Source organism: Leptonychotes weddellii, chromosome 3 (genome assembly GCF_054177405.1).
Source record: "Leptonychotes weddellii isolate Sample4059 chromosome 3, ASM5417740v2, whole genome shotgun sequence".
NCBI classification, from domain to species: Eukaryota; Metazoa; Chordata; class Mammalia; order Carnivora; family Phocidae; genus Leptonychotes; species Leptonychotes weddellii.
In genome coordinates this window covers 64,570,869-64,582,981 of record NC_138371.1, presented here as the reverse complement: position 1 = coordinate 64,582,981, position 12,113 = coordinate 64,570,869, and the positions used below count along the sequence as shown (strand labels likewise).

The following is a 12,113-nucleotide window of genomic DNA, read 5'->3' as shown; positions in this document are numbered from 1 at the left end:
GGCATCACCCTCTCCTGTGCAGACTTTGGGGAAGAGTAGTCCTTCTCTTCACGGAAAAATGGGGTTGTTTTGGGAAGACAAGGGACTTCCTGTAACAATGCATCTCATGATATTTGGAATGACTATTAAAAAAAGAGAGTAATGTACAATCAGTCCTCTGCCACATCATAGAACTTTAGGGATACTTCAACCAACTGTTGTCACCTTCACCGTTCCAGTTTTTAAATCCTGAGTCAAGTGCCAAAAAACAAAACAAACAAAACCCCCACCAAAAAATCCAAAACCCAAACCCAAACAAAACAAATTAAAAGAAACAAACAAACAAATAAAGCCATGCCAGTCTCATCTCGCATTCTGCACAAGTTAGGTTTTGTCAAAAAAGGGTGTAACGCAGTGAGCCCACCTAGAAGCACTTGTGGTGGATGATGGAGGGGCAAGACTTGTCGTACCCCTGTTTGCTTGCTGATCTGCATCTGCTGGAAGGTGGACAGCAAGGCCAGGATGGAGCTGCCGATCCACACAGAGTACTTGAGCTCAGGTGGTGCAATGATCTTGATCTTCCTCATGTTGGGCGCCAGGGTGGTGATCGCTTGCATCTTGTCAGCAATGCTGAGGCCATGGTGGTGCCACCAGATAGCCCCATGTTGACCTCAAGGTCCCTGTGGTTGTCGACATCACACTTCATGTTGGAGTTGAAGGTAGTTTCAAGGATGGCACAGGATTGTGTGTCCAGGAAGGAAGGCTGGAAGAGCTCCTCGGGGCAGCGGAACCGATGGCGATGCTAATGGTGATGGCCTGCCCATCCAAGAGCTCACGGCTCTACTCCAGGGAGGAGCTGGAGGCTCTGGTGGCCATCTCCTGCTCGAAGTCCAGGGTGACGTAGCACAGCTTCTCCTTGATGTCACACACAATTTCCTGCTCAGCAGCGGTGGTGAAGCTGTAGCCACTCAGCAGCATGGGGTGCTCCTTAGAGGCCACACACAGCTTGTTGTAGAAGGTGTGGTGCCAGATCTTTTCCATGTCATGCTTGATGGGCACTTCAGGGTCAGGATACCCCTCTTGCTCTGGGCCTTGTAGCCCATGTAGGAGTCTTTCTGGCCCATGCCCACCATAACACTCTGGGGCCAGGGGCGCCACGATAGGGGGAAGATGGCCTGGGGGGCTTTGTGGTCGGCAAGGTTGGCCTTGCACGTGTGGGAGCTGTTGTTGACCGTGAGCGCAGCATATCATCATCCATGGTGAAGTGGTGGTGGTGTAGACCCGTGAGGGCAGGGGGCTTATGCTTGAGGGTGGACGCTGTCCAGGCGGTCCCAAGTTCTGTTTTCTTGATTCTGAATAACATAGCCTTTAAATTCGTTGACATCCTTCTTCTAAAAATAAGTATTTTTCTATCAACCTCAACACTATTATCACTTAGGGAAAGTAATAATATCTCCCTAATATCATCTAATACTCCAGTTCCTATTAATGTTTCCTCACTTGTTCCCAAAATGCTTTTTATAGTGATTTCTTCAAAGTAATGCAATCAATGTTAAATCATTGTATTTGATTATTATGTCTTTTCTTTTCTTTTTTAAGCTTCTCTTAATCTGGAACAAATCTAGGATTTTTTTTTTTCTCTATGACATTGACTTTTTGAGGGCCAAAAGTTGTCTTCTAGAATTTTCCACATTCTAGATTTTTTTTCTGATTTTTCCCCCCTTGGTGCTGCTGGACTTATTCCTAAACTTCATACATTATTTCATAATCTGGAAGGTAGGTATAAAAGCTTGACTAAATTCATGTTAAAATTTTTTGGCAAGAATGCTTTTTAGATGTTGCTATTCATTTCATATTGTGTCATAACAGGAAACAACATGAGTGAAATATTTAATCACTTAAGAAAGATTATGACTATTAGATCTTTTCTTTTTATGACTACTAGATCTTATAAGCAGTCAATTATAAGGGTAGCTGCCACTTTTGCATTTGTTTTTGGCACTTTTGTAGCCCTGTATGATAACTAATTAAATGTTAGTATTATATTTCTATTACATTTTAAGCTTATGTTTTATATGTATTGCTTAGTGACCTATGAAATTTCTACAGAATGCTACCTTGCAGATTGTATGTGTTCTGTGAATATTTGTGAAATGAATGGCCAGTCATGAGTTTTATAGCAGTGTGATTGCTTGCTCTTATATCCTAGTTCTTCCTTTACCGATCTTTCTTTTTTGCTAATCTCCTTTACTCTTAGCTTTTACATCCAGTAAAAAACAAAACAAAACAAAACAAAAAATGAAATGGAAATGATTAGAGCTAAAGTCAACTTGCTTTATGCCCATTCATATTCGTTGACTCAACATGTCTGAAAATGAACTCATCATCTTTCCTACCAAACTTGCTCTTCTCCCTTTATTGCTTAACATGGTGATTAGCATCATTCAATGGCACCAACTGCCATCTGAGGATGCATCTTTGACCCCTGACTGTTACTCACACCACTTATCCAATTATTCCTCAAGGTGTGTCCATTCTGCCTTCCTGGCTGTGTCTTTCTCAATAACTTGATTCTTACCCCATTACTCAAGTTCAGTTTTTCACCAACCCTTAAATAGACTACTTCAAAAACTGCCCTCCCTGTTTCCAGGCCCGCACCTCAAATCTTTCCTCCACATTACTCTCAGAAAGTGCATTCTGATATACAGATTTTCTCATTTCATTTTCCTGCTTAAAATGTTTTAATTGCTCTCCATCACCTACAGGACACAAGGCCCTCCATGTCACAGAGAGCTGTTTAGCTCTCCAGTGTCTCATCTTGATGCTCTGCTGCTTGCACCCTCACCCCCTTACACTAGCCCACACATGTCACAGCTCTACAACAGGCTATGCTTGCTTATCTACACACTTGTACCTGTGTTCTTCCTCTCCCTGAAATATGCCTCCATATTGTACTCACCTGGTTACCTCTGCTGATGCTTCAGTCTCAGCTAAAGAGCTGTCTTTATGTGAATCCTTCCCTTTCGACAAAGTATTCTTGAATCCCAGTACCTAGCACAGTGCTGGTACAAGGAAGTGAGCTGTCCTTCCCTCCAGCCCACTGAAGGGGGTACTCAGCCACATTTCTCCCTATACCACCTCAAAGGCTTTCCCTGATCCATCCTTCCATCTAAATTAGCCTCCTTCCCCATTAATTACTCTCTCAGCAAAATTTTTTCTGATTTGCCTAGACTCGTGATGGCTAGATGTAAATATAAAGATATTAAAAATATAAAAATATGTCCCCAAAGTGAAGACTCAAGGCTTGAAACAGAGATCCTCAGGCTGGCATCAAGGCTCGGGCCTAGGCCTGTAAAGAAAGCCTGGGGACAGAAGTCTATTGAGGTCACGGAAATCATCAGGCCAGGGTATGTATCGCCAGGAGTCAAGGGCCAAGATCCAAATCAGGATATGGGAACTACAGCAGGGCTGAAGCCTGGAAGAAGTTGCCACAAGAATCCCACTGTGTCCTTCTTTTCATCTCATCTTTGGGGCTGTGAGGCCAATGATGAATCTAGAAGTCTGTAGTTTGTGACATCACAAAATAGGCCTGATAACAGTTGTATAAGAAGGAAGACTGGGCATCGGTCTTAAATTTTGGTACCTTAAATAACCATTTCTTTTTCTTGAATGAATCACTCTGTGTTTTTCTGCATCATTTTCTGCATCATAGGCAAATGAAAAACAGGGACTTAAGAAAGAATAAAAATAAACCAATGATGAATTTTAACAAGGCCAATTCAAAAGAATGCAAATATTACTGCGTGAATCTGGATAGGAGAAGGAAAAATGTCTTAAAAAATGATTATACAAAGAATGATAAAAATAGCAGTAGAATGTATGGGAAAATGTTACCCATGAAAAAGGAAAAACACTCTCTTAACTTCCTTACTTGCTTAGTGTCTGGTACTCACGTCACTCTTCTTCCTAAAATCTTCCAATGCCTTCCTAATGCATTTAGAACAAAATCCAAAATTCTTAGTATGACCTGCAAAGTCCTGGGGTCTGGCTCCTGCCAACATTTCCAGCTGCATCTCATACCTCTCTTGTCTGTCACTGGGTTCTAAGCACATGGGCCTTCCTACTGGTTTCCAAAGACATGGAGTCCCTTCTTTCCTCAGGGCATTTTGCAGATATTTCCCCCTCTCCCCGGCATGGTCCCCCTGCCCCTGATTCTGTGCCAGCTTCTCCTAGCTATACTTCTCCCCACAGCCCTCAAAAGCCTTTCCCTGATCCCTCTTTCCATCTAAATTAGCCTCTATCCCCATTAATCTCCCTCTTAGCAAAATTTCCCTTTATTGCACTAATCAAAATTTGTAATCATTGGTTCATCTGGGTGATATTTTACCTGATATTTGAAAGCTTTCAGAAGTGTAGGAACCATGCTTGTTTTGCTTACAGCTAGACAGTAGGAGCTCAACAGTTAAGTATCAACTGAATGAAGACAGAAACGGAAGATGAAAAAATGGACTGGTGTGATCATCTTTGTGGGGCAGACTCCTATTTGTCCCTCAGTCTCATCTTTTCTTAGTTAGTAACAGAACCTCAGTTTTGACTCAAACACACACTTGACCAGAAAAAGATAACATTTTTCCAGACTCCCTTGAAGCACAGTAGAGCTCTGTGACTAAGTTCTGGTTAACAGGATCTAATGGGAAGTAGCATTTGCAACTAATGAGAAAGATTTTTGGACGGGAGTTGTGTGCCTCATTCTTTGACCTCCCATCCTTTCTATTAGCTGGAGTAAAGACATGATGGTTGGAATTCAAGCAGCCAAACTGACATGTGGTGGCATGCAAAGAGTGACATGGCGAAAAGTAGAAGGACCCCAGATCCCCAAGGATTATGTGGAACAGAGCTGCCTGATTAGGTTGGGACTATGGAACTGTTACAGCTGTACCTAATCCTAATGGGGCTGTGGCACAGGGAATGGAGCTTAAGGAAATCTGAGAGGAGTTTTGAGAACATTGACGTTAAAAAGTGGAAGGACATTCCATGGAGAACAAAGTCCGTTCATATATGCACTAAGTAATGAAGTAGCATAGCATATTTAGGTAATGATAATTAAAATGCTAGGATCATCAATAACAAGAGATAGAGCAAGAGGAAGTTACAAATACACAGTTTACAAAACCAGATTATAAACACATAGAAGATTGAAATTGTGGCAAAGACTACTTCCTCTCCCAACATCCATGCTCCCTTTCCTCAACTGTGATGTTATTATTCATAATTATGAAATCATTCCATTCCTCCCCCTCTTTTGTTGTTGTGGTTTTTTGTTTTGTTTTGTTTTGTTTTTTCTAGAGGGGATCAGGGAGGAGCAGAGGGAGAGGGAGAGAGAGAATCCTAAGCAGGCTCCATGCCCGCTCCAGTGCAGCGCCAGAGATGGGGCTCAATCTTGCAATACTGAGACCACGACCTGAGCTGAAATCAAGACTCGGATGCTTAACCCACTGAGCCACCCAGACGCCCCTCTCCCTTTGGTAAATGGGAAAATTACACTTTTCTGTCCCTTTGTAGATTCACTATGTGACTTGCTTTGGCCGATAAAATGTAAACTTTAAGAGCCAGAGTGAGATTCATACTCTCTCTCTACTAGGATGACTAGCAACATTTCTGATAGTGGTTTTGGGTTTCAGAGTGAAGACATCATGGATCAGAGCCCTAAACATCCAGATTGGTTATGTAATGTGAGAGGAAAATAAGCCTTTGTTGTTTTAAGCCTCTAAGATTTTGATTGTTTGTTACTGCCGTTTTATTCAGAGTGGCAATGCACTCAGATGAGATAACCTTTCCCAGACTCTTTTGCAGCTAGGTGTTGTCAGATAACTGTTTGCTGTAAGACACAGTACAAGGATTGTCTATAACTTCTGGGAAGACTGAGTAAAGGGTAGTGCCGTAATTGGAGAGGACCCTTTTTTTTTTGCCCTTCTGCTCATCCTCCTTTCTGTCATCTGGAATTCAGGCAACAATCTCTGACATTCAAAGAACTATCTTGGACCATGAAGCAATGCAATTTCTTATAAAACTAAACATGCAACTACCGTAAAACCCAGTAATTGTACTCTTGGGCATTTATCCTAGAGAAATGAAAACTTATGTTCATGCAAACACCTGTCCATGAATGCTCATAGCTGTTTTATTCATAATAGTAGAAAACTATGAACAACCTAGAATTTCAACAGGTGAATGGTTAAACAAATGGTACACACAGGTATGTACCATGGAATACCACTTAGCAATAAAAAGGAAACAAGCTCTTGATACATGAGACATGCAACAACCTGGGTGAATCTCCAGAGAATTCTGCAGAGTGATAAACCCTAAATGTAACCTACTGTATGATTCCATTTATACAACATTCTCGAAGTGACAAAATTATATATTTTTGTCAGAGAGAACAGATTAGTGTTGCAACTTGTGCTTGATGAAAATGTTCTGTATCTCGACTACTATCACTGTCAATATCCTGATGTGACATTCTACTGTAGACTTGCAAGATGTCACCATTGGGGAGAACTGGGTAAAGGGCACATAAGATCTCTCTGTATTAGTTTTTACAATTGCCTGTGAATCTAACATTATCTCAAAAATTTTTAATAAAGAAAAACAAAAAGAGTTAAGAAAGAAAAACCCCCCCCAGAAGTCAGATTTCTCCCAGATGAGTTAAAAAAAAAAAAAGAGTCCACTAGGGCTTGGACTTAGGACACAGATCTATTTTTAAAGTGCCCAGATGAATGTAGTGTCCAGCTAGACTTCAACTCTAAAGAGAGCTGGTAAAAAAATGGTACCATATGCTGTCCCAGGGCTTCTTCTAAAACAGCCTTCTCCCCACCCCCAAACCAGTTACATATGCAGAATACTATCGAAGAGAGAGGAGAATGGGAACAGAAGTTAGCAGGATCTTAGTGTTCATCATCTGAGGTTATTCCCCACCATCACCCAAGGAGAGCTATTTGTGCTTCCTACCCGACCTCTGCCAAGCTCAAAGGGGAGGTGGGGCTCTAATATTGTGTGTAGGTATCACAAACTTGTGCAAAGACCCAGTTGGATGTCTGCTTAGGCAGAGGACATGTTGATTTACCTGCTTTCTGCCCAAGCAGGGCAAAAGAGGATGGGACAAGGACAGCAGGACTAGGGTAGAGGGTGCAAGGGAGGAGACTGAGCCACCACCATTTGGCCTGAGTTTCCCATGCACCATGGACTATCCCACAAAATACCATTAGGCTGGAGTCTTTGCTCCACCCACAAGAGAAAGGCTGGTTGAGGGAATCCTAACAGGAAGGGGGGTGAATTGTTGGTGATGAGAGCTGAGGAGGGGCGAGGAGGGTCAGCAGGAGTGGGTCCTCAGAGCAGGGCAGTGGGGAAGCACTTACAGTCCTTTGAAGAGCTCACAAGAATGCCCTATGAGGGAGACAGAGGATTTTGAGGTAAGTTCAGCCAGAAAAGGGGTGAGAACCAGCAGTCAGAAGACCTCCAGAGCAGCTAGTTGTGGGAGAGGCCCTCATCCCTTGTCAGTTCCCTCTCAGCACAGCAGAAGAGCTGGTGTAAAGTTCTCAATCTGGGCTGCTCATTAGCATCACCTGGGAGCTTTTGAAAGTATTGCTACCCAGACCTCACCCCCAGACACCTCACCTTGAGTCTGACCGACGACTCTAAGACCCATGTCAAATTACCTCCCAAAGAAGACATGGTACAGGGCATCTCCCTTACAGAGCCCCTCTCCCATTTGGGGTACCAGTCACCATCAAAGATCAAAGGTGAGCCAGAACCCAAGGCCTGCCTTCAAGACCAAGCCACTAGCCCTGGGTTTCTGTGGCTTCTCTGCGCTGAGTGGAAACATAGGACAGCATAGACAGAGGCAAGTGGGAGAGATTACGAAATAAATTTAAGAGAGTGCAAGAAAAACATGACAAATGAAAGACATACAGTGGGAGAAGGGGAGGGGCGGGGGGGGGCGGATCGCCTGGAGGCTTGTAGGGCTTGGTTTGCATGTGCACAAGGAATGAGTTATTAGTGATAGCGACAATAGGGCTCTCTCTGAAATGGAAGATGCCTTTTACTAAAAGAGAAAGCAAACATTACTTAAAACAAATCTCATGTCATACCTTAATGTTTACAAAGGAGACAGAGGGAGAGAGGGCAGGAAAGAACAGATTTCCCAGGGGAGGAAATTGCAATGAGAACAAGTAATCTGGATCAAGCCTGAGCATGTTTGAACAAAAAGAATACCCGAGGACAGAGGAAACTCTAAGGATAAGATAGGATTTTACATAGCAGGAACCCCTAACTAGATTGGTGTTCCACCGTTTTAAAGTGGCGACTGTCGTCAAATATGCCAGAGCAAGAAGTTCTGTAAATGAATACTATTTCCCACAGATTTTGATGCTTGAAGACTTTTCCCAAGTTCAGAATAAATGTTTTTTTTTTTAAAGATTTTATTTATTTATTTGAGAGAGAGAATGAGATAGAGAGAGAGAGCATGAGAGTGGGGAGGGTCAGAGGGAGAAGCAGACTCCCCGCCGAGCAGGGAGCCCGATGCGGGACTCGATCCCGGGACTCCAGGATCATGACCTGAGCCGAAGGCAGTCGCTTAACCGACTGAGCCATCCAGGTGCCCAGAATAAATGTTTTTAAATTAAAGATAGCTTGAACTCCCCAAAATAGGGAAATGGTTAAGTAAATCATAGTGTACAGCATGAGATAGAATAGTATGCTACCTTTACAAATGATGCAGATGACATGAACCCAGGAGAACACAGACCAATTAGGTTAAAGAAAGCAAGACACAAACTGTGTGTGCTTACGACTATGTGAGAAAAGTGTATTTTCTTTTATACTTCTTTGCTGTACATTTCTAAATTTCCATCAAGGAGTATATATTATTTTAATAATCAGAATCAAAAGATAAATGTTATTTATAATCTTATAGCCCTCTTTCATGTCTTATATCCTTTTTTCCCCACTGATGTGCTCACAGAAGGTACTTTTGACACCACTAACAGATTCCTAGCTATTGATCTCACCCTAGGCTACAGACACTGCTATTTATTTATTTATTTATTTTTAAAGATTTTATTTATTTATTTGAGAGAGAGAGAGAGAGAGAGACAGCGAGAGAAAGCACAAGCTGGGAGGAGAGGGAGAAGCAGGCTCCCTGCGAGAAGGGAGCCCAATGTGGGGCTCGATCCCAGGACCCTGGGATCATGACCTGAGCCGAAGGCAGCTGCTTAATGTACTCATCACCCAGGTGCCCTGACACTGCTATTTATTACTCAGGCTTCCTTCTCCCAGTGCTGCCCTTGCCAAGCATTTTATTCCTCCAGTGGCTTTTTTCTGAAGATACCGTATCAACTTCGGGGAAGTCTCTTAGAATATCCCAGCTGCTAGGTGGGCGTCCACCAACGTTTAGCACATACTCTCTTCCATACAGTTTGTATTAGTTTTCTCCTGCTGAGTAACACATTAGTACTAACTTGGTGGTTGAGAATAATTTTTTTATCTCATTGTTGCCGTAGCTCAGGAATCCAGGTATGGATTAATTGGGTCTTTGGCTCAGGGTCTCTCAAGGCTGATATCAAAGTATTGGCTAAGGCTGTGATCTCACCTGAGGCTCAGGGTTCTTTTCAAGATCAATTTTTGTTTTGTTTTGTTTTGTTGTTGTTTGTTTGCTTGCTTGCTTGTTTTGCCAAAATTCAGTCTTTTTGAGATTTCAGGATTGACCCACATTTTCCTGCTGTTTATTGGCCACTAGTCACTCTTAGCTTCTAGAGGCCACTTTTATGTGGCCCTCTCACAGCTTGTCAGCTTACTTCTTCAAGGCCAGTGGAGAGTAGCCGCTACTGCTTTGTGTCTCTTTTAGGGACTCACCTGATTAGGTCAGGCCCACCTAGGCTAACCATTTGATTAGCTTGAAGTTGACTGAATAATGTCCTTGTTTACACCTACAAAATCCCTTCACCTTTGCCACATAATTTAACCTAATTATGAGAGTGCTATCCTATCATAATCACAGGCCCTTCCCACTCAAGGGGAGGAGATTATATAGAGTAGGTATACCAGGGGATATGTCTTGGGGTCCATGTTAGAATTTTACCTACCACAAGATTATAGAAGTAAATTAAGGGTACTGCAAATATTGGATTAGAATTAATTTAAAATATATTCTAACTGAAATTCATAATAAAAATAACACATTCTTAATACATCATATACCATTTTTGTGCATATTTCAACATTGTCTTGTAATTTCTGTTTGTTTAAAGAATTTCCCAAGAATGTAAAGTAAGCTACTTAAAAAAAAAAAAAAAGTACCATTTGCGATAGTTATCTCTGGTAATCTGGATTATTTTGAGATTATAAAACCAATGAAGCAATACAAGAATCAACCAAAGAACCAAACACAGCCTGGAAATAAATCAGAGGCAGAGGAGAATAAAGGAATATTGATCATTTTTCATATGGGGAGAATACATTTCAGATTTCCTTTGAAACAGAAAAGTCCTGCTGCTAGAAAATTGAAACATTTTCAGAAGTAAGTACTGAGGTAGGGTGGGGGTATGTGATGCGTCTTGAGGCAGGAGGGGTGGGGCCTTGAGAAGGTGGAGCTGGCGCAGTCTGGGGTGAAGAGACAGTCTGCTCTCTTACCGCACAGCCAAGTAGCACTCCAGTATTTCCAACCCGGCTGGGATGAAACAGTAATGGCTAGCACTTTGATGGCACTTCCTGTGTGTCAGGCATTGTTCAAAGCTCTTTTTACAGAGTAACTCATTTGAGTCTTTGCAATAATTCTGTGAGGTATGTGTGCCGTTCCTATTATTATTATTACAGGTTGAACCCATCCGTTGTTTTTTATCTTCACCTTTTCTGCTTGGCTGCTCTATTCTACTTTTCTTTGCAACACCGTAGCTCCTGCCTCTCATTGTCTTTTTTGCATCAGCCCTTTTGTGCAGTCACTGATCTGGAGGTTAACTCCCTTCCCTGTAAACTTTGGATACTTTGGTGATCAAACATTTCCAGGGCCTCTACTAGGACTCAATCTATTCCGTGGTCACCTTAATTAGATGAGAGCCCCATTCCCCTGTTTCTCGGAGTGGCCTTTGGACAGTGCAGCCTCCTGAACATTTCCACCCTTCACAGTGGAACAGATTTTAGAGCATGTTTGGCTGCAAGTGGCTGAAACCCAAGTCAAATGATCTAAAGCATAAAATAATATATGAGTTCTCATAGATTTTAAGGGTCCTGAAGGCTCACAGAAGTGAGCTCACAGAAGAAGCTCAAGAAGACAGAGTAACTCATAGAACTTTTGGTACCAGAGTCTCAGAGACATGACCTATGGGCTCATTTCTGGACTCTTGCCTCCGCTTGGCCTCATTTTGCAGCTTGGCCATCTCCACATGGCAGAGAAGATGCCGTCACTAGCTCCAGGCTGCAGCATCCCATTTTATCCAATGCTACACCGAGAGGGCTTCCTCCATCCAGCCCCTGAGTGTCACTCTCAGGGAGAGATTCTGGTTGGCCTCGCTGGGGAGGCCTGCAAGTGGCCCAGCCCAGGTGAGCTTCCCCCTGGGTTTCAGAGGAGGGGTGAAGCTGTGCCTCTGGGTTCACTGGGGAGTTGGAGCTTCTCAAGGGAAACGGGGCTTTTTTTCCGAGGGGATGGGGAATCATGCTCTGCGACAAAATCTGCCACTGCCACTGAACGGTATGCGTCGGGAGATCTTCAAATATAACTTAACCGGCAATAAAGTGTCTAAATCATTTTCTCCCTAACATTCAGTTTTCGTTTGTGTGACATGATTTAAGATACGGTTTGCACTGAATATAAACCGTAGAATACGATTCGGCGAGAAAAGCACAGAGCTGCCCAAGCCATAGTGAGCTTTATGACTATGCAAACCCACAAGTTAAAAATCACTGGGAATCAGTGGGAATTTTCTGTATAGGTACAGGAAAATCTCACCCCCAGGAGGGAGGAAACTAAAAGAGCTGGGACAAGGAGCCAGAGCGGGGCCTTGTCGAGCCCCAAGTTAGCATTTGATACATTACCATTCAAGATGGTGACACATGCAGCTGTCATAGGGCGCCATTGCCTG

At 42.8% G+C, this 12,113-nt stretch overlaps 1 pseudogene; it reads right to left on the bottom strand.

The window, feature by feature from the left end:
* Positions 1-403: 403 nt before the first annotated feature.
* LOC102745063 (actin, cytoplasmic 1-like) lies at positions 404-1,499 on the bottom strand (annotated as a pseudogene).
* Positions 1,500-12,113: the final 10,614 nt, after the last annotated feature.